General features: G+C 37.6%; 1 long non-coding RNA gene across 1 annotated transcript in view; it reads left to right on the top strand.

Moving 5' to 3' along the window:
• The first annotated feature begins 21,070 nt into the window (after window positions 1–21,070).
• The window catches only part of LOC117283916, a 9,342-nt gene continuing 7,299 nt past the window's right edge, over window positions 21,071–23,113 (top strand). Inside the window, exon 1 of the long non-coding RNA XR_004514963.1 lies at window positions 21,071–21,112. This is a non-coding gene — a long non-coding RNA (uncharacterized LOC117283916). The remainder of the gene's footprint in view (window positions 21,113–23,113) is intronic.

Genomic DNA, 23,113 nt, shown 5'->3' with positions numbered 1-23,113 from the left:
CTTAGATTTTCCAGCATAAAATTGCCAGTCTCAAAATGAAAATTGGAGTGTTTTGAATGTCCTAAGAAAATACTGCTATAAAAAATAAATAGTATAGATTCTAATGCTTTCTAGCCTAGTATGTAATCTACAGCCTAATTTTTCTAAGTATTTTATTTTATTTCAAATTTGACTTCAATTCACTTCACTAAGAGAAGCATCACTAAATGGTTGACCTTAGACTGAACAGGTGTTTAGACCTCTGAACGGGTGTTTCAGAGGCCAGTGCATGCCCATTGTTGATAAGTCATTCATGAAGGCTTCAGGAGTTGTCACTGTGATCCACCAAAAGTAGCTACCAAATTCTGCATAAATATTAAAATATAACATAACTTTGTTTCATGTTACTTTTATGTATTCACTTATTACAAATTCACAGTGCATGTTTACATTCTTTGTGTAATACATCTCAATGCCTTTTTCAGATCCTCTTTCTCTCCTGTCCCTCTTCTACTGATCTCTTTCCCACTTGTGAAAGATTAACTCTCTTCTTTCTACTAGCTATCCTTTATGTATAGTTTGGGTTTCTCATAAGAGAAACCATGCAATATTCAAACTTGTGTGTCTAATGGATTTCATTTAATATTATAGTCTCATGGTGCAACCACTTTTTTTTTTTTTAGAAATGATTCAGCTTATCTTTCTTTATTACAGAATAGCACTCCATGGTATGTAAATACCACATATTTTTATCCATTCATCTGTTGATGGACACATTGGCTGCTTCCAAAATTTAGCTATTATGAACTGTGCTGCTATCAACACAGGCATGTATATATAGCTATAATTTGATATCTGTAGTACTTTTGGGGAAGATACCTACTAGGAGAGGAGCTGGGTAAAATGGAATTTCTATTTTTAGACTTTTGAGATATCTACATACTGGTTTCTGTACACTCCCGCCAACAATGTATGGGGCATTCCTTTCCCCCCACAGCTTCACCAGCATTTGCTATTATTTGATTTCTTGATGATGGCCACTTTTTCTGGTGTAAGATGGAATCTTGTCATCTTTTTTTCTTTTGGCACCAGGGATCAAACTAGTGTCCTTGCACTTGCAAGGCAGGCAGCAGAACCACTGAGCTAAATCCCTGGCAGTGTCATTTCCATTTGTGTCTTTCTAATTACTGATAATGCTGAGCATTTCTTCATGTGCTTCTTGACTTTGACTGTGCTTCTTCTTTGTGAAATGTCTATTAATTTTACTTGCTTAGTTTTGATTTGGGTCTTCTTTTGGGGAATCTATTAATTTTAAGTTTTTTATGTATTCTAGATATTACTCCTCTGTCTGAGGGACTAGCTGGCAATTTTTTCCTCATTTTGTCTTTTTACTCTGTTGGTTATTTATTTTGCTGTGCGAAGCTTTTTAAATTTGATCTGATCCAACTTGTTGATTCTCATTCCTACTTCCCGTGCAGCCAGGTTTCTGTTCAGAAAGTCATTGACTACGCTTATGACTGCAACAGTTTCACCTATTTTATTTTCCAGGATGTTAAGTGTTTGTGTTTCAACATTTAATTCCTTAATACATTTTTATTTCAGTTTCATACATGTGCCGAGATTCAATTTTTTGCCCATGGAGAGCCAGGTTTCCCAGAAACGTTTATTAAAGACACCATCTTGCCTCCAGTTTACATTTTTGGCTCCTTATGAAAGATCAAATAGTTGAATGTGATAGGGGTTGTTGTTGTGTCCTTCCGCATCCATTCTATTGATCTTGACACTTATTTCTGTAACAGTAACTATGCTATAACCTCATGTTTGCATTTGTGATGCTTTCCGCTTTGCTCTTCTTAACCAGGATACTTTTACTATTCTGTGTCCCTTCTGGTTTCATATGAATTTATGATCGTTTTCTCCATTTCAGTGAAGAAAGATGTTATTCTAATGGGGATGGAATTAAATCTGTATATCAATTTTGGAAATATGGGCATTTTGACTGTATTCATTCTACCTATCTAGAAACAGGAGGTGCCTTTTCATTTTCTGTTGTTTTCTTTGATCTCCTTTTTCAGAGTACTGTGGTTTTCATTGCAGAGGTCTTTCATTTCCTTAGGTTAACTTTCATGCTTAATTTTTCTTGGTGCTATTGTTAATATATTTTTCCTAATTTCTGTCTCAGTAGGATCATTATTAATGTATGAGAACCCTATTGATATTTGTGTCTTGATTTTGAATCCTGATGCATTTATTAATTTGCTTATTGATTCTAAGAGTCTTTCAATGGATTTATTGGGTGTTCTATGTAGAGGATCATGTCATCTGTGAAAATTATAATTTGACTTCTTCTTTTCCCATGTGTATTTCTTTTTATTGCCTAATTACTCTAGTTAATACTTTTATTACTATACTGAAGAGGAGTAGGAATAGGGGAGGTTGTCTTTTTCCTAATTTTAAAGAGAAAGCTTCCAGCTTTTTCTCATTTAATATGATGTTGGCAGTAGGTTTGTCATAAATGGCTTTGATTGGGTTGTGATAAGGTCATTCTACATCTATTTCCTTCAGAGTTTTTAATCATGAAATTAAATTGGATTTTGTCAAAGGCTTTATCTGTATCTATTGAGATGACTATATTATTTTTGTTCTTGTTTCTGCTTATGTGATATATTGCATTTATTTATGTTGAACCATCCTTGCATCCCTGAGATGAAGCCTTTGAAGTCATAATGTAGGATCTTTTGGATGATTTATTGCACTCTGGTTGCCAGTATCATTTTGAGGATTTTTGCGTCTATACTATTTAAGGAGATTGGTTTATAGTTCTCTTTTTTGGTTTGATCCTGGTCGGGCTTTGGTAGCCAGGTACCTCTGAGAAGTCCTACTTCTCTGTCTGTTTCATTAAAAAGGCTTGAAGAGCATTGTTAAATTAGCCCTGAAATTTCTGTAGAAATCAGCAGTGAATCTGCCCATACCTGGACTTTTCTTAGTTGATGAGTGTTTTATTATTACTTCATTTTCATTGCCTAGTATTAGATTATTCAGGGTTTTTTTATATCTGATTGGTTCAATTTTAGTAATTTATGTTTATCTAGGAAACTATATATTTCTTCTGAATTCTCCAATGTACTGGTATAGAGGTTTGCAAAGTGCTTGTTAAAAATCTTTTGATTTGGGCAGTGTCAATTGTGATTTCACCTTTTTCAACTCTAATTGCACTAATTTTGGTCTTTTTTCTCCTTTTCTGTGTGTGTTAGATTGGCTAAGGGCTTGCCTATCTTTTTTATTCTGTCAAAGAACCAACTCTTTGATTCACTGATTCTTTGTATTTTTTTTTCTCAATTTCATCTTTGATCTTTACAATTTCTTTCCTTGTACTAGCTTCAGGTTCAAATTGTTTATGTTTTTCTAGGATCTTCAAGGGGACTTTTAGTTGTTTCTCCATGCCCCCCCCGGCTTGCTCTGTTTTTGTGATGTAGGGATTCATAGCTCTAATCTGTCCTCTTAGGACAGCTTTCAATGTGCCCCATAACTTCTTGCATGTTCTAGATAATGTCTTATTTGTTCCTTATTTCTCCTGTAACACATTGTTTGAGTGCATCATTTAGTTTCATTGCATTTGCATACTTTGTGTTTTCTTCCATTGTTAATTTCTAGTTTCCTTGTCCTACAGTCTCATAATTTCAATCATTTTGCATTTACTTAAGGCTGATTTACTGCTTAGCATGGTCTATTTTGGAGAAATTCTTATGTTCTGCTGAGAAGAATGTGTATTTTTTTTTTTTGTTTTGGGTGGTACATTCTGTAGATATCTATTAAGTCCTTTTGTTCAAAGGACTTTTGTTGACTTTTTGTCTAGCTTATCTGTCTATTTATGTTAGTTGGGTGTTCAATTCATTTTTCATTTTCTCTTGTCTTTAAGGTATCTCTCATTACATGAACACCAATAATAGCTCTGTTCTCTGGTTCTGACTCTCCTTGTATTGGTCACTTCTATTGTCCATACTTTGGATAGAATTTTGAATTTTTAAAATTTTTATTTGGAACCCTTTTATGGACTCTATTTTTTTTTTGTGCTGCTTATGCATGTTTTGCATCATTTTGGTTAGCTCTCCTAGCTTTTTATTAGTGTCTTCTGTAGACCCATTGATTGTTTTTGTTTATTTGGTCCAATATCTTATTAATTATATCTTCTTTGCCCTTAAAAATGAACAAGAAAAAGTTGAGAAAATATATAGCACAATAACAGGAGAGAAAAGAAAGATAAGAAATACAAAAAAAATTGAAAGGGGAGAGTAGAATTGGAGAGAAAAGAAACTAAGAGGGTGAAAAGCCCCCAAAAATTTGATGAAGGAAAAATAAAAATAACAAAGTAGAAAAAAATGAGTCAAAAATTCCTGTTTTTGAAAGGGTAACTTCTTTCCAAGATATGCAGTCTTGTATTACAGCTAGTCATGATTTTGCCCACCTCACTTTAGGGCCTATGAGTTTTTGAGGTGTCTTCCTTACTATAGAGGTTCAGCTGTCTGTTCACCCTAGGCTGGTTACTGTCCAAGCCAAAGTGTGTCCTTGCTCCCATCAGTAGATAGTTGTGCCCATCTCTCCCTGTGTGTTATCCTTATCCTTCATCAGTTTAGTTGGTTATTTGTTACCTCTCACAAAGGAGAAACAAAATGTAGAACCACCTCAGAATTGATGAATGGTGTGGTGTGTGTGTGTGTGTGTGTGTGTGTGTGTGTGTGTAGGTGCAGGCTTCCTTCCTTTCAATAGGCCAGCACCACTTTTCCTGCATCGGCTTATTTTGAAAAATTTTGCTTGATTAATTCAATCTTCAACTTAATTATCTTTGACTTAATTATTTTTTCCTAAAATACCTTTCCATTTGATGTATCTTTAAAGAAATGCAAAAAACTTAAACACATAGTTGATAATAGGCTTCACATTTAAATGTATCCTCTGTGTGTGTGTGTTTGTGTGTGTGTGTGTGTGTGTTGGATATGTGGGTGGGTACACTTGCACGTGTTGTAAAGTACGGGGGATTGAATCTGGAGCTGAGCTGTAGGGCATATATATATATATTTTTTTCTTCCTTTTTGAGACAGTATCTAAGTAGCTAACTTGCCAAGACTGGTTAATCTAGTGATTTTCTTACTTCATCTTCCCAGAGAGCTGGCATTATAGGCCTCTACTACCAGAGTTGGCTAACATATCTTTTTAAATCCATGAATTAAAAAAATGAAAGTGACAAAATCCTTTAAATACTGAGGGTATTAAAAGTCCAAATGTACTCAAATTTAAAATTAGCTTGAGTTGCATGACTATTGAATTTCTTTGTTTTGCTGTGTTGTGGTCTTATATCACATGGCCCTTCCAACCTTGTTGACTGCCTAGTTGTTAATAAATGTAATAGCTTTATGTTGGTTACTTTGTAACGTTTCTGTAGCTTTCTATTGGTATGTAGTAGTGCAGTTCCTCTTGAAATCATTAAGTCATAAGCATTATTTAAGGATCTTAAGTGCTAATTCCAAGCTTCTTTTCTGGAAGTTCTGTTTAACCGACAGTGTCGGTGCATAATCCACATCCAACCCACTTTCAGCATTCTCATCCTCACCTACTGTATGCATACTTGTGACTGTGTTTATAGGGGCTCCATTCCTGACCATGAGGTTCAGACCAGAAGTGCTGATCCTTTGAACGTCGATTAACAATGACTAATGGGAATTGGAATTTCTTTGCTTTTAAGTGTGACAGCGTTGAGATATATTTCATATTGTTCTGCACTCATTCAATGATACTGAGGTCCTACTACCCATAATGGTACCCCAGGGAGCAATGCACAACTTGCTGCCTTCCATTCCTGACCTAGTCTCCTTGTACTCCCCTCACTACTTTTCCTAATATCATCTCCCAAAGATGCCAGTGAGACTCAGATAAATTTCTCAATGCTTTTCCTGGAGAACCCAAATTTAAGAGAGTCTGATTTTATGGTTTTGAAATGGGACAGAATATCTACTTTCACAATAACTATCCCATATGATCCTTGTTTTAATGTAGGAGTGGTATCTAGTACAAGAAAAGAAGTCTATTTTTTAAATCTTATTGAGTTTATTGGTACATTTTAAGTATACGGTACAGTTACATTCATCATTGGGATCTTGTATCTTGTCTATTTTTTAAATAACTTTCTGCTCTATTCAGTTTGAAATATTTCTATGGTGGATCACTGAACTACAGACTATTATTGTATATAGATATTCTTTTCTGTCTTCCTAAATAACCTTCAAAACTGTTTTGTGTTTTTGAACCAAAACATTTTTTATTCTACCTATTGCAGGCCTTTGCTATTTTTGCTTATTTTCATGGCAATCTATAAATTACCACACATTAAAAATAATCTTGTAATCTTCTTAGTCACAAAAAACATTTTTTTCTGTATTAAACCCTCAGCCTTCTGTAATATTTTGCTGAGGAATTAGTATAGATGGAGTTGTACTCTCCCAATTTCAATAAATTCTATGTTCTATTATCCAGTAGCTCAGACTTAGTTACTCTGAATAAGGTTTGTGAGTATAAAAAGTGAATAGTAATATTGAGAGAAAAACATTTTATTTAAAATGAATATGCAAAAGTTGTATATAAAATCGTTATTTGTTTTTTTCAAGGCTCCACAGTAATGTATGCTACGGCACTCACTGAGAAGTGAAAGACATATTTCCCCAGTTTTCAGGCGTGGTGCTGATGGATAGCCCTCATCCATAAGCCTTTTTTGTAACTGCCTTCAGATGGAGAGAGCTGCCTCAACTCAGGTCGTGTTCTTTCCTCAGGGGCAGACTACACTCAATGGCTGATTGATATCTAGGTCTAAAGGTTTGGCCTCGATATCACAAGCTGGTCAGATCCAAAGCATTATTCTCACTTTAGTGTTCCCCGTAGGGTCAACTAAGTCGTGAGTGGACTGTGTAACTACATAACTTTTCCTTTTGCCAATCTTGCTTCCTTACTCTTTGTATACCAGGTGTGGAGCCCAAGAAACCCCTCCAATACATAGTCAACATATTGATTTTTATCTCTGAATCTTCTCTAGAAGGACCCAATCAGCAGAAATTTACTTTATGAGTAGTTTTAAGAATGATGTGAGAATATAGATGCTAAGGCAAGATTCTGGAGGTGATAATCTTTAAACTCTCAGGCATTGAGACTCTATCATGAGTGGTAGGTAGAAACACCTAGCTGCTGGCATAGGGTAAAGAGAATATTAAACTTTTCATGTTGACATGTAAATCAATAAATGTAATAGACTATATTAACAGAGTTAAGGACAAAAAATATGATCATCTCAGTACATGCAGAAAAAGCTTTGACAAAATTCAATACCCATTTATGATAAAAACCCTGCAGAAAAATGAAATAGATGGTCTTTATCTCAACTTGAGAAAGGTTACCTAGGAGCCAACATCATACTAAATGGTCAAAACCCAAAACCTTCACACAAAAATCAGGAACAAGACAATGATGTCCACTATCACCACTCCTGTTCAATATAGTTCTGGAAACTTTAGCCAAAACAATTAGACAAGAGAAAGAAATAAAAGCAAAAATGATAGGAAAGGAAGAAGATAAACCATCATTATTTGCTGGCAATATGATACTCTACCGAGAAGACCCAAAAAACAACTGTGAAAGACTTCTAGACTTAATTGACAGATTCTGTAGAGTAGCTGTGTACAAAATGAACACTCAAAAATCAGAAGCCTTGTTTTACACAAATAAAAGACTCATTGAGAGAGAAATTAAGGAAACAATTCTTTTCAAAGTAGCATCGAAAACAGTGAAATATCTAGGAATCAATCTAACAAAGGAAGCAAAAGACCTCTACACTGAACCTGACAGCTCTCTGAAAAAAGAGATCAAAGAGGATATAACAAAATGGAGACATTCCCTGTACCTGGTTGGGAAGAACCAGCACAGTGAAAATGGCCATACTTCCAAAACGGCTATACAGATTCAATGTAATCCCGATTGAAATCCCAACAGTATATTTCACAGAACTAGATAAAACAATCCATAAATAAATTCATTTGGAAACAGCAGAGACCTAGAATAGCAAAAGCAATCTAGGCAACAGAGACATGACAGAAGGTATCACAATCCCCAAATTGAAATTATACTACAAAGCCACTGTGATAAAAACAGCATGGTACCAGCAAAGAAACAGACCCAAGGATTAGTGGAATAGATTAGAAGATGCAGAGGGCCAGGGATTTAGCTCACTGGTTCCACTGCCTGTGTTGCAAGTTCAAGATCCTGAGTTTGATACCTGGTACCAAAAAAAAAGTTTTTTAAAAAAATAAAGTAATAACATTTGCCAGGCATGATGGTGCATGCCTGTAATTCCAGCACTTGGGAGGGTGAGGCAGAAGGATTGATGTGAGTTCGAGACCAGCCTGATCTACATAGTAAGTTCCAGGTCAGTCTCAGCTACATAGTGAGACACTGTCTCAAAAAAACCAAAACCTAAAACAAAACAAAACAACAAACAAACAAACAAAAAGAAGATGCAGAAACAACCAGACATACTCAGCTATCTGATCTTTGACAAAGGAGCCAAACATCCTCACTGGAGTTAAGATAGCTACTTTACTAAATGGAAAAACTGGATTTCAACCTGCCAAACATTAAAAGTAGACCCCTATCTTTTGCTGTGCACTAAACTACAGTCCAAGTGGAATAAAAGATCTAAATATTAAAACAGGAATACTAAACTTGCCTGAAGATAAGTGAGGCAGAACACTCAAAGACATTGGCATAGGAAAAGACTTTATGAACAAATCGTCAGTAGCACAGGAACTAGCAGAATCAACAACTGGGATCTCATCTTATTAAAAAGCTTCTGCATTGCGAGAGAAACCACCAACACAGCTAAGAGACAACCTACAATGTGGGAAAAAATTTTTTACCATGTGTTCCTCAACTAGCCTCTCACAAAGGACTACTATCTAGAATATATAAAGAACTTAACAAAATCAGACCCCCAAATATAAAGACCCAATTTAAAAATGGGTATCTGAAATGAACAGACATTTCTCAGACAAAGAAGTAAAAGCAGCAAAGAAACATGAAAAATGTTTAACATCATTTGTCATTTGAGAGATGTGAATGAAAACAACACTGAGATTCTACCTTACCCCAGAAGGAATGACTGTCAACAAAAAAATCAACCAGTAACAAATGCTGGCAGGATTGTGAGGAGAAAGGAACCATTCTTCATTGTTTGTGGGAGTGCAGACTGGTGCAACCACTGTGGAAATCAGTATGGAGATATATATCTCAAAATTCTAGGATTAGAGGTCCATTTTGACCCAGCTATTCTTCTGATGGGTATCTTCCCAAAAGAATTAAAAGAATCATACCACAGTGATATATGCTCACCCATGTTTATAGCAGCATTGTTTGTGATAGCAAAAACTTGGAAACAGTCCAATTGCTCATCAACTGGAGACTGGACAAAGAAGTTGTGGGTTTTTAAAAATAAAATGGAGTAGTACTCAGTCATAAAAAGTGAGAGACTAGAGACATTTATAGCAAAGTGGATGCACATTGAGGCCATACTCTTAAACAAAATAAATAGGAAACACCTGTGTAAATATCAAATAGTTTATCTGGTTTGAAAGAGTGAAAGTGTAAATAAGATTCAAAATGTATGATTGATATCGCAAAATAGGAAGAAAACATCTAAAAGAGTAGGGGAAGTGGGAGGGATAGGGGAAAGGAAAGAAGGGTAAAATATAATAAAAGAAAAAAGATGGAATCAAACTGTTTGCAAATAGGGAAGGGTGGAGGGGGTAAAGAGAAGAGAGGGGAATGAGGAAAACATAAGAACTGAGTTTCATCATGTAGAGGTACAAGATCCCAATAATGAGTGTAACTGTACTGTACACCTAAAATGTACCAATAAACTTAATGGAAAAAGTGCAATTTTTCAGGTTAAGGTATGAAATTGTGTCTGTGAGCACAGTATATCAGATATTTGAAAACAAAGGGAAATAGTAACTATCAGTATAATAGAATTTTATGTCATTGCTACATACTAATGATTGATTTTGAAAACTTTGTCTAAACATTGGGAATATCAGCTGGGAATTTAAATGTGAGAAGTTGTGGTCTTCTGCTAGAATATAAATATCTCACTGCTTATGCTTAAGGACAGAAGAATGTGTACACCAGGACTAGGATCTAAACAACTCCAAAAAGACTGTCACGCAAGAATCAAGGATTAGAGTCATGGAGTGGGATATCCATATTAATTTTTAAATTTTCCCAAACACTGTAGCCTCACAAGTTTTCTCACCTTTAATTAAGCATTTGTGGTTCCATGGGCTAAAGAAGAAGCAGAGGCTTCTACTTTTAACATAGTACTCATATCTCCTCATCCCTTTACAGCTAGTCCGAGGACAATTAGGATCAAGTCCTAGGAAAGCATTGCCCCTATTAATGGAGAAAAGATTCCTAAGGAACTGTAGAATCCTGGAAGCATATACCAGGAATAACTGGGAGGGGACACACAGAGTTGGATTTCAAGGGTGCCAACTCCTCGGAGAGAAATAACAAAGTTGTATAAGTTATGACTTTTGTAGGACACAAGATTTGACCCTAACACTGTCTGTAGAAACACACTTCTAGTATGTGTCTTTGTAATTAAATAAAAATCAAGAAACAAGACAAGTGAGGCAGAAATGCCAAAACTGTCAGAGTAGACAGAGAAGAAGGGATGTATACTATGTTATTTCTGAAATAGTACCACAGATTATGTTCCTTGGGTGCTCTCGGGGAAAGTTGTGTTTGCCATGGCAATAAACCATATGTTTTTGATAAGGAAAACAGGATCACCAATAAGCGCAGTTACACCTCTTCTCTGGGAGGCTGAAAAGCCTCAGAATTCTGTACGTAGAGCATGATGGGAAATTCTGGTCAGAGCTCAGAAGACTAGAATGCTGTTAGGAATATGGACAGAAAAGCCTGGGCTCATAGGTTTCAGGTGGGAACAAAGACTATTGGAAACTGGACTAGAGGTCACACGTGCTACATTCTGGCAAGAAACTTGTTTGTGGTTTGCTCATGTCCTAGGACTTTATGTGAAGTTGAATTGAAATGAGGTGAACTAACTAATTTGATAGAGGAAGTGTCAGGGCATTCTAATGATCAGGCTGTGCCTTGGAGACTGCTGGATGCTTTAAATCAGATGTACAATGAGAAATGGGAGTGAAAAGTAGAGCCAGGAGAAGTGAAAAGCATGAGTTTCACAGTAAAGCAAACACCTGCCAAGGTGGGGCCTAAGACAGCATGGTTGCTGAAAAGATTATTATAAACAAGCCAAGTACTTTGTACCAGGACAATAAGGAAGATGCATTCAGGGAATCTTAGGAAATAGCCAGATCCCACTCATAACAGTCTCAAGGGTATAAGAGGCAAATTTCTTTAAAAGACTTTGCTTTGAGAAGAGAGCCCCAAGAGCATCCTGCTCACTCGAGGCTGTCCAGGGAAGGGTATCCCTGAATGTAGCTATTCAAACCCTGAGGTACTCCAGCCACGGTCCAAAGGGGACAACTTACTGTCAGAGCTGGCATCGTTTGCATGGTGCTGGTTTTTCAGGCATCCGAATATAAGAGCCATAAGGACATGGAGGCTTCTGCCCAGATTACAGAAGAATACCAAGGAGACTAGGAAATGTGCCCCAAAGAGAGTAATACATAAAGCTTTGAGGATGAAGACTAAAATTCAGCTGACATCCCATTTAGAGATGACAAGAGATGTGGAACATTTGCTGGGAAGGCCACCAGTAGTGAAGAAAGCCAGGCCAAGGGAAAGCAGGCGTGGGCTAAAATTGCCAGGGTAATAGAAGGTGGGGCTGCTCAAGCTCTCTGTAATTTGTGTCTCATCCCTCTAGGTACTGGGCATGAAAGGACAGAACTTAGTGCTTTGCCTGCTGGGTTTTGGTCTTTCTTTGGTCTCCTTTCCTTTGGAATAGGAATGTTTACTCTGTGCCATTATGTGTTGGAAGTATTTAACTTTCTTTTTTAATTTTACAGGGGTTCACCACAATGAGTCAGCCTTTAGTTTCACAGAGAACTTTGGACTTGGACTTCTCAGCAAGGCTGAAAGTAGTAAAAATTTGATAACTCTTAAAAATGGACTAAATGTGTTCTGTGCAATGAAATGGACAGTCCTTTTGGAAGCCAATGTGGAATGTTATGGTTTAGATCTAAAATGCTCCTGAAATGTCTCATGTGTTTGGGGAAGTGATTTAATGGCTTAATTATGGGGTACTATAGCTCCCTTACTATTAGGAGGTATGATTTGATTGGAGATGAGCCGCTGGGACATGATTCTGAAGGGGGTACTCTTGTCCTTGGCTCTTCCCTTCTCTCTTCATTTCTTGGATGTCATAGGTTGAGCACCTTTTCCTCCCCAATGCTCTCTGTCATCTTGCTTTTGCCTTGGAGCCAGCTGAGCATGGACTAAAGCTTTGAGCCAAAATATACCTGTCCTGCTTTAAGTTGTGGGTTTTAGACAGCAACTAAGATAGGAGGGAAGGGAATATTTTGATACACAGGGAGTTATGGAGATGGTTAATGCAACATGGTTCCCTTTGGAGAAGGACAGATGGAAGGCAATATTGTATGACTCAAAATAAACAACTCCAAACAATCAAGAAAGATGATCAAGTGGTTGAGGGCAGTTGTCCAAATAAAGTTTCATGTTGTCTTTCCCAGAACAAGTATCTGTTGCCTGATCACATCATGTACCACACCATCCAGAAGCTTCTAGCTTGATACAACAGACTACTACTGAAGGCACCAATAAAGTATCAGCATATAGATCATGCTTTAAGCATATGGGGAGCCATTCCTCAGGGTTCTATGCATGCTGAAAGTGCCGTGACTCCAACAGGTAGAATGAGTCACCATTCTGGCCCATCCTGAAGCTATGCAAGAGGCTAGGGAGGAAAACGGCAGGCTCTACGTAATTTACCTTTGAGCCTACTGCTGTTCTCTTGCTCGGATTTGATGGTGGATGCACTGGTGCATACATAAATCATGGTCTAAGTAGGCATCCTTATAGCCTGTAGTGTTCAGTGTTATGACCGCATTATGTTGTAAGCCACCTACATCAGCTGAAGTGCTAGGTGAGGATAGAGAATTTTAATTCAGAACACAGTGTATAAAGGTGACCGTGACTACAAGCTTTGGTTCCTGAAAACAAGTGCGTCTGTAGTTTCTGCCGCTAATGTTCATCTCCTATATTTTCCTGAGGAAAATGTGTGTACCGGAATGCTGGAGGATCTTTTGTAAGAACTTATACGAAAAACAAAATCTGAGAGGTACAAGGAACACGTTGAAACAGAAGCCGAGATGTTTTCTGTATCTTCAGGATCCAAAGATCACACCTTCCAGCGGACAGCCAGCTGTCAGTCCTCTCCGGAAATTTACTACCCTTCCCGGGGAAGTTCACGTTCATGGGTGGATCAGTACAAAGTCACAAGGACTCAGGCCTGTTGCTGGCGCTCTGAAGTTTCATCCTTGTTTAGAGTTTCCTCACCACTTCCCTGCTGGAGGTATTGACCCGAAGAGCGCCACTTGCTGTATATTCTCAGTGGCAATCTCCATTTCTGCTTCCAAAGCTCCTTCCCGGGAAACGCGGCATCCCCGAATTTTCTTTCCTCTTCAACCACCACTACTCAATGGCAGGTTAATTTGTTTCCTGCCTTAGAAATGTACCACCCTAATCTAATGTATAACTGTTGCTCAGGATGATTGGTTTCAATTCTTGCTCTATGTGTGTGTGTGTGTGTGTGTGTGTGTGTGTGTGTGTGCCCGTGCGTGCCAATCTAAACCATATTCCATTTAGCACAAAGTCTCAATCCACACTGGTATTTTCATGTCCTAAAGAGCTACAGCATTATAGTCTTTGAACCCCTCCTTTCTACTTTCCATGAAAATATGCATTCTTTTCAAACAAATATATTTTCCTGCTATATATGTGAATAATTTCTTAAATTTTGAAATTACGTTTTAAACCTTTTTTGAGTTCTCTAATGAATCTTCTGTAAAACTAAGCAAACTACAAAAGGGCAACAAGTATTTTTTTGATTTCCAGGTTGTCTAAATTAATTAGTATACACCTTTGCGTCTCTTCCTCTTCCTCTACAGATCACTTGGGACTTAACCTTTATATCTATCCTCCCTCTCTAACTCATCCTCCCCTCATCCATCTCTAGCATTAACTAATTAATTAATTAATCAACTGTGAGAGAAAGAAGATTATATCATTGCTGTTCCATACATTTTAACATTTAGATTAGCACCTGTATGAAAAAAGAGATTAAACTGGAGGAAGTCAAATTCTCCTAGAACTAGAATCCACTGACTGAGTTACTAATGGATTTGGCAAAGATCTGTACACTTACTCGAATCCACCTTCCCTGCCCACCAACTCTCCAATGGTCCATGGAAGTTTAGATTTTTTTAAAAACCAACCAAACAAAATCAAAGCAAAACAAAAATCCAGATGTATCTGTAAGGAAAAAAGTGAAATAGAAGAACTCCAAGGGGCCTTTGGGTTACAGCATTTCATAGCTTTATAGAACATTGTGAGTATGCTTTTCTCGTTTCTAGTTTTAACTGGTAATTAAGAATGGTGGTCCTCCCATAAACCTCACTCATTAAAGATTCCTGCCAGCCATCTGCTAGACCTAAATTTTGCTAGGCCTAGCTCTAGCCCAGGCCAAAATGTTCCTGACTTTATGGAAACACTGCCTGACTCAGACCGTCACTCTCTTATTTTAGAAATGACTCACTGCTTAACCTCTGTTTATATATGTCAGGGTGCAGATTGAGGTTTGGCACTCTTTATTTTGATATGCTTTATCTAGACACTATGCTTTTCTTTGTCTATTGTTCACATAGTCAAAATATGTTTATGCAGTTTCTAAAAACATAACAAGAAGTTGAGAGATAATGGAGACCCTGAAGATTTGGCAATATTAGTCTAAGATATCATATATTCTATATCCCTTCATAAGTTTATCAGATCTGTGCCAAACACAGACATGAGTAAGGTTATAAGCATATGGAGCCATAGTAGGACATAGAAAGATAGTCCTTCAATTGTAAGGCTAAGTGAAGTACAAAGATTTGTGTTATTTTATTGCTACTCAGTTCCTGACTATTCCGAATGGTAAATATTAGATGATATATTTGTCAGGAAATTAAAATACCCAGGAGTAGATATCAAAGGGCCATCTGAACGATTCCCATTATTGACATCAGAGGAGAGAAAATTTACAAGAATATAGAATTTTAATTGGATTCTGTCATGACAGGCTGACCACTTGTCAATGGTTATCCTAAGAAAAAAATAACATGATGGGCTGTAAAATTTGCTACAATGTCTTCCCAGGTAGCACGAAAAGTTATGACAGTTTTAATTTGTTTAAAATGCCTTTTGTCCTGGGCTTTCATTTTTAAAATTTATTTGACAAAGGAGCAACAGAGGGAGGGCCTGTCTGGCCAGAATGAATTGTGTAATGATAAGCCTGTACACAGATTTTACTTGGCTGTGGAGACAGACCTCAGTCTGTATACTATGAAAGTGTTGCTGTTTTTTTTTTTAAATCACATGTCCTTGTTTAATACACGTAAAATGAAGGAAAATACTTAAGTTTCATTTTTCATACTTTTTACAAGACTTCAAATTAAATGTGGAATTTAGTTTAAAATCCTACATTTGTAATGACAGCATCAATTTTATTGAGGCTCTGCTATCTCTCACCGTGGTGATTTAACGACTTGTTTTGGAGAACAGAGGAACATTTGGTTTGGCTCTCAAGATTTTGGTCATTATAGGATTTTATGGATTATTTGTTTACTTGAAGTTCTGGAATTGAGCCCAAGACCTCATACACGCTAGGCAAGACCTCTTTCAGTGAGCTGTACCCACAGCCCCAACCATGAAGGAAAGCATGATTTTTATCCAACTCTTTTCAGATAAGTTCTACCCTTTTTTTGCATAAGGAAATCAGAAGTTTTGATAATACTGCTTCCTCATTCCTGCAGCACTTGTAAGAAGGCTTCACCTGGTGAGTTCATCTTTAAAAATTCCAAGATAAAATGAGTCTTGCTTTCCTTTTCCAGCTATAAACGTCTTTTACAACTCAAAAAACCTTACTAATAATACAACTTTGAGTGTTAACACATTTTTCCCATGGTTGTAAAAGAAAGTGTTGAAAAGGTATGCTACTTGGGTTTATGCATGAGTCCATCAGTATAAGTACAGAGTGATTATAATTATAGGGTTGATCATCACATGTTATTTATTTTTCTTTTCACATCAGCACACTACTATGGAACACCTGTACTAAGGTGAAAACTGTGGCTTTGAGAATTGGAAAAAGGATGAGTGACTGTATTTTTAAATGAAGGTATTGAATGATTTTTAGAGAGGTAACAAATGTATAAAAGGAGCATACTAACATAGAGAGATCATGCATATTTAGAAACCAAAATGCATTGTACAGATAATATATTCTCAGAAAAATACAGTGTCAGTTTAAAGGAAAATGAAGGGCAAAACTTCAAGCCACAGGTGACTTATAAATTGTGTATGGTAGGCCTACATTCTCAACAAACAGGAAAGAATATTGGATGTAGTGCAAATGGGAATGTGCCACGGCATAAATCTGTCATCAGAAAATTCTCATAAGCTAAAGAAGTCTGGCCATTTCCTTGACACTCACCTTAAACAGCCATGGTATAATGGATACGATGAGATACAACATGACATGAGATGGTGTGAAATGATACAGGATATAAAATAGTGTAGAAAGTATACTGAGGATGTAGTCTTTGTCTTTGAAATCTAGCCTCCAGAATGAGAAATTCTCTTCACACAAACCACAAAAATCAAAGAGAGTATATGTGTGCCACTAAATATGCACACACAGTCATTCAAAGGTAAAGAGGACATACGCTTACCTTCAAGTGCTACATGACTGTGTGGTAGGGACAAGTAGTCATGTATATGTTAGGGCTCTCTGTATAGAAAGACAGACGTGTGCTTCTTACAGTAAAAGAATTAAGTATAAGACATGAGGTAGCGTGAAACTGCTGTCTTTCTGGGAAAGTTTAGAAAACTTTCAATGGAAAAGGTGATTCCTAGTTAGGATTTAAACCAAACACTGTGATGTTATAAGATACATTGGGACTAAACGAGTATTTCAGGGCCAAGGGTTTAGCTCAGTGGCACCATGCCTGCCTTGAGAGCACAAGGTCCTAAATTCAATCCCTGGTACCAGAAAAAATAAAAAAAAAATCCAGACAAGGTAAATGTGTTGGACAAAGGCAGAGAGGCATATAATACTCATGTTAGGGGATCCATAGGTCTTTTGATCTTGGAACTTGGGAAGAAGAGGAGATTATTTTTCAGTAGTAGTCAAGGACTGAGCCATTCTCCTCTTAGTTTTCACAGCTTCACTCTCACCCACCAGAAGCCACAGAAATGTTTAAGTTGAGAACAAACACAGTCAGATTTACATATGGAAAAGATCCTTCTTGTGTGCGGTGAACAAAACAGATTAAATGATAATCTAGTTTACAGGCAGAAAACTAGGCTAGGTGACCCTTGCGAGAACCTAAGTAAAAAACAGTGAGGGCTTGATGCAAAGTAAGGCAGTGAGAGGAAAGAGGACCCTTCTCCACCTCTTTACATATTTAGTTAAAATTTTAAAGCCAGATGTGATTTCTTAGGAATGGTTTATTAATTGTGGCAAAAATAGAAGCTAGCTGAAGATAAAGTCAGTCACTGTGATACAGTGAAAAAAATGGTGACTTTGTATTAATCATTCAAATGGTACTTTCATATTACTCTAGACCACATGGTTTTATAGATCGGTGTAATTCTTATGTGCAGAATGGGCAAGTATAATTTTTATTCTAAATATTATGAGAACAAATGTGATAATACTTGTACAGTAGTTTGTGAAATATTAAAATCATCATTTTCTATTTCATTATAGAGGGCCATGGTCTTGGCTAGATACACACAGAGCTTATGGGTTGAAGGGACATTTGCTTGCTCTTTCTAATATGCCCTGCTGTCTTGTGCACAGGTGTGGTAGATGGCTCAGATGTTTTTGGCTGTTGCACCCTCAGTTGCTCCCCTGAGGAGCCACAGACAAACTATGGAAATCTGGCTCATTATGGGCTAACTGGGTGCTGTAGTTGACCTTCTGTCTTACACTGCATAATTGCAGGCTGTGTATCAGGACTCATCAACAGTGAGAGCCACAAAGAAGTTTAGAGACAAACTAACCCTTTCACTTGTTCCCCTATTGAATCCATTGCAAACTGTTGGGACCAGATGATTTGAGCAAGCCAATGGCCTCTTCTGTGTCTAAAAGACATGAAAAGCAGAGTAGTGCCTCTACAACTGTTCAATTTTTATTCAAATCAGAAATATTTAAAGGACTCATTTCATGAGAAGTAAAGGGAAAAGTTTAAAAGCTTAGCCATGGCAATTACAGGAACACGTTTTCTGTCTCTTCTCCTAAAAGCACATGCATCTTACCTTCAGCAGATGCCAGCCTTCTTGTCAGACCAATTATTTTAAAACAATTGTTTCATTTGGAATAGATGCCACAGCCCAAGTGATTGTCCCTCATCAGTGACACATTCAATTAAAGCAGAGCAGAATAGAAGTTCTGGAGGGCCTACTGTGCCTTGTCCAATCTGATCAGTCAACAAAGAACAACCTCAGAGACATCAGCACTGATGGGGTTCACTGTCAGGTGGTTTGAACATGTTGCACCTTCCCGGGGTTCCATGGAGTCTTTCGTCCCTGTGCCTTTTACAGCCAATGACAGGTGCCATCTCAGCAGTGTCTGGTCCGCGATGCCAAGAAAACTCGTGGCAGTAAATACGATGGCAGCTGCGACAGTCGTGACAGCTGACTGGAGCTCAGGGTGGCAGGCTGAGCCGGACTGCGAGCGGTTGGGGCAGCAGTGAGTTATGACCACCATTACTGGTTGGCAGATGTCCGTTTCCATGCCGATAGCTACGGCAAGATGTGAAGGACGCACCCGCGTCACTGCACCAGCGGGCAGAACTTTAAACAAACTCGGGCACCCACCAGGAAATTTAAACATTCTCAGGAAAACAGAAACCCCTCCTTTCACAGTATCAATACAAATGTAGAGAAATTTTTATGACATAGCAATAGGAGAGAATTGACTCGTTAACATAGGAGCTGTAAGCAGTGAGAATAAAACTGGTTTCAAACAAAGTTTCACGTGTTGGCCTACAGTAGCTCTTCTAAAACATTTGATGGTTCTTCTGGGTAAAAATCAACATGTTTCGCTATATATGAATATGCTTTTGTACGTGCTTATATAAATGCTTCACAACTCTGTCTCTTGGTTATCTTTCTCAGTTTCTGAACAATCAAAGCTAAATGTTTCTCTTATCAGAAGAGATGAATGTTTAAAATATACATGATTCACACAGGTAAAATGGAGCAAAGCAGTGATATTAAATAGTGCATAAAAGTGTGAGTTCATGTCTAGGGCAAAACAGATTTCTGTAGCCTTAGCAAGGCTGTACAGAACAGAGACTTTTATTAGTTAGTCCTAGAGTCCAAGGTTAGTGAAAGGAGGCAGCCCTGGAAATCTATCAGGGATCCGAGGCTGAAAGCTGTAGTGTTAGGTCCTGGAGCAGATAGAGAGAGAGAGCTGAACTTAGCCCCAGAAAGAGGTTACAAAATGATATGTTAGCACTCTGATGCTGCTGCTTTCACACCCAGTTCTTTAAGAGATTTTAAGTCAGTTCACCTAAAACCAATTCTCCTAATGTTCAATTCCCTGAAACACCCATTAGCCTAATAATCATATGTCACAGACATATCATTTCATTTTTAATAACATGCTACTCTAAGAATTTTTGAGACAAGTTGCTTTGGTTTCTAAGTATATTTTATGACACTGCAAGCATCTTATTGGGCGAGATGCCACAAAAACCCTCAAAAGTAAGTGAAACAGTTACTGAGAAGGTTTACAAAATTCCTCTGAGCTTGTACAATTTTAGCACAGATAAAAAGGATATTTAGTTAACCTTTTAAATGAATATGTCATTAACTAAATTGGTAATTATACCAGTAATTTTAAGCAAATTAGATTGAGGCAATTGGACATTCTCCCCCAAAGGTGCCTTCCTATTCCAAATTTTAGGATCACTGACACAGACAAAAAAGTCACTGTATCAGTCAGGATTTGCTGTAAAGAGTGATCACTTCGGCTTGGCCTTATCCCTAAATGAGGCCAAGATTTCTCAAGTAAAGTAATTGTAAAAAACAAAAGTAATTGAATATTGATGGTATATTTGGTATATGCTTATATTTACATTTGTTTATTCAGCAAACACTTACGGAATATCTACCATATGCAAGACATTGCTCTGACTTGACTCCTGCAGTCCTCACACTGAACCATCCCCAAGTACAGATGGACATGGAGCTGGGAACTGAAGCAAAGAGAAGTTAAGTAATTGTCTAATTAAGTGGCAGAGGTGGAGTTTGAACCCGGGCAGCCTGGGTCAGTGCTTTACTGTGTCAGCAGACAGGCTCTGATGATAAGTCATTAACTATGCTGCTGGAGGTGATTTTTCAAGCCGGTCAAACAAAAGGGCAGGCTGCTGGGTTGGAGATGGTATTCCTCGGATGGTTACAAATGAGAATTAAGGACAATGCCTCCTCAGAGATAGGGTTACTGGGAGATGAGAAATCATTCCTGGAGACTAGTTCATGCTTTCTGTGTGTGTCTCAGAGTCTGCCAGTCCTAAACGGAGATGCAAGAGAACATCTACCAGAAGGAGGAAGTGAACAGCGACGAATCCCAGACACATCTTATTAGTAGAGCGACAGTACAACATGCCAGTGATGTTTGCATTCCTTCTGTCCTACAGACCCAAGTCACATTTCCTCTCCTGGTCTCCTTCAGCCCTCCGTGATGTAAAGGAGTTCTTGCCTGAAGAATGAGCCCTCCAGGAGCACTTTGCTTGCACTGTCAGCAGTGTACCGCTAGCTGGAGCTGGTGAGAGGACTATGTCTGTGTCTCTTCCGCTGTTGAACAGATGAGCCACAAGAACCATCAGAGAGCCAATACTCACGCAGGGTCTAGTGTTTGGGGCTGAATATCAGATTCACTTCTCTCCAACTGTTTATTTCCGTTGCTAGTTCTGACAGTACTACCTGGAACTTATGTAGGCCCAGTACTCAGTTATTAAATGATAATAATGAATCATACTGAATAGTGCTCATATACATTTGTCAGTAAATACACAGATAAGTATTTGGAAATTTAGGAAACAAAGTTTAAAAATGAAACACACACAGAAAAGAAAATATTAGCTTGAACTTATCTAAAATTAGTTTTGCTTGATGGTTTGAATAAACTGAAAGATGGAGAAAAAGACAAGCAAGACACTTTGGCAAGGTAAGGAAATAGCTGCAAATGTACTTGCAATGCAATTGACCCACGGGGGACAGTCTTTCCATGGAAGTAAAATGTCTTCCTGAGCTCGGCTGGTGATCGCTTTGTGCCCTGAAGCATGATTATAATGCTAACCTTGAAAGGTCCTAATGAAATGAGTTTGGCGGTCTCAGCCTATATATTTTGTTACGCATTGGTGTGTGCCTTGGATCATACCTTGATGGACCGTCTGCAGAGTGCACAGCATGTTTCTGAGATTATGGTGTGACCCATAGTCCCCACACCATAACTCCTATTTTCCCCACATGATGCATCGCTCAAAATTCAGCCCAGAAGGGAAAAATGGCTTCTTAATGACAGTCTTTACATTATTGATGTGGCAATAGCGTGGTAAAGAGATAACCCTAGGTGTCTTGTTTGTCAGTTGATTAACCAGAGTGAGTGCATTCCCTGGGGAAAGCAGGCTTTGCAGAAATCCAGTTATCCATTCATTCTCACTAATAACAATTTTGCAGAATTTGAAATGCACTCCTCACATTCTTTCCTCAAAAGCAGAGTGAAATCTGACCCCTAGAGGCTATAAATTAAGACATAAAATTAAAATTGAGATACATCCATATTGTTTGGGTCAATGGAGTATTATTAAGAATGTAGGTTGAAGTAAGGGGATGACTGATTTTTCTTTCTCTTTTGAGGGGGTAGGGGGATCAAACTCTGGCCCTTGAGCTTGCAAGGTAGGTGGTTGAACCATTGAGCTAAATCCCCAGCCTGTATTTTTCTAATTTTTAAGGCATATATCTGGAAGGAATAGAAGGTTACTGTGTCTGTTACAATGCATTGAAATAAAATATTTATAAGTAAAGTAATCCCTTGGGGCCATTCTAGGCAAAAGCCTTAGAATTTGGAGACTGTTTGGCAAAGTTCTAATGTGACCAGGCCATTCTTTTGCAAAAACAAGCAAAGTTAAATTGTAGCTGTTCAGTCTTCTGTATCAATTTTGTAATCAAAAGGGATATTTAATTTCTCTTGAATCCACTGCTTCACGGTGGGAACCAGCTCAGGATGGCCCTTTCCTTATTTTGCATGAGACTTGAATGTTTGCCAAAACTTTGTCACAACTTAAAACTTGTGTCCTGCACCCTTGAATGTGAGTGTCAGGCTGATAAATAGCTGGAATTCTTTACATTCAACTTCTCTGAATCTAACTCCAGGTTTTTTTCCTCCGAGGCCATTAGAAATTTATGAACCATTTTTCTTTTCCTCTAATCTTCAGAGGAGAATATACTTGTGCAGAGAAGACTCCAAGGCATTTATCATTTTATGGAAGAATCTAGTTAGAGGGCATTAAATAGGAACATTTTAGTTCTAAGGAACTATGGAATGGGGCACATATATTTACAGCGTGTAGACTAAGAGTAAAAGCTTTTATTCTCTCCCACTGAGCATCATGCTTTTTCTGTGTCTTATAAAAAATCAAATTGTGTAATTATTCATATGTTAGCAATTTCTTAGACAATTTCCATTAGTTATCTTGTGCCAGTAGTAAGATCTCCACACACTACTTCTGTTTTTTTTATTACTCTTAACATACTTTCAGAACAT

This window comes from Fukomys damarensis, unplaced genomic scaffold (genome assembly GCF_012274545.1).
Source record: "Fukomys damarensis isolate Sample0158 unplaced genomic scaffold, DMR_v1.0_HiC HiC_scaffold_32, whole genome shotgun sequence".
In the NCBI taxonomy this organism is placed as follows: Eukaryota; Metazoa; Chordata; class Mammalia; order Rodentia; family Bathyergidae; genus Fukomys; species Fukomys damarensis.
The sequence above is the reverse complement of the archived record's forward strand: the minus strand, read 5'-3'. Positions and strand labels throughout refer to the sequence as shown.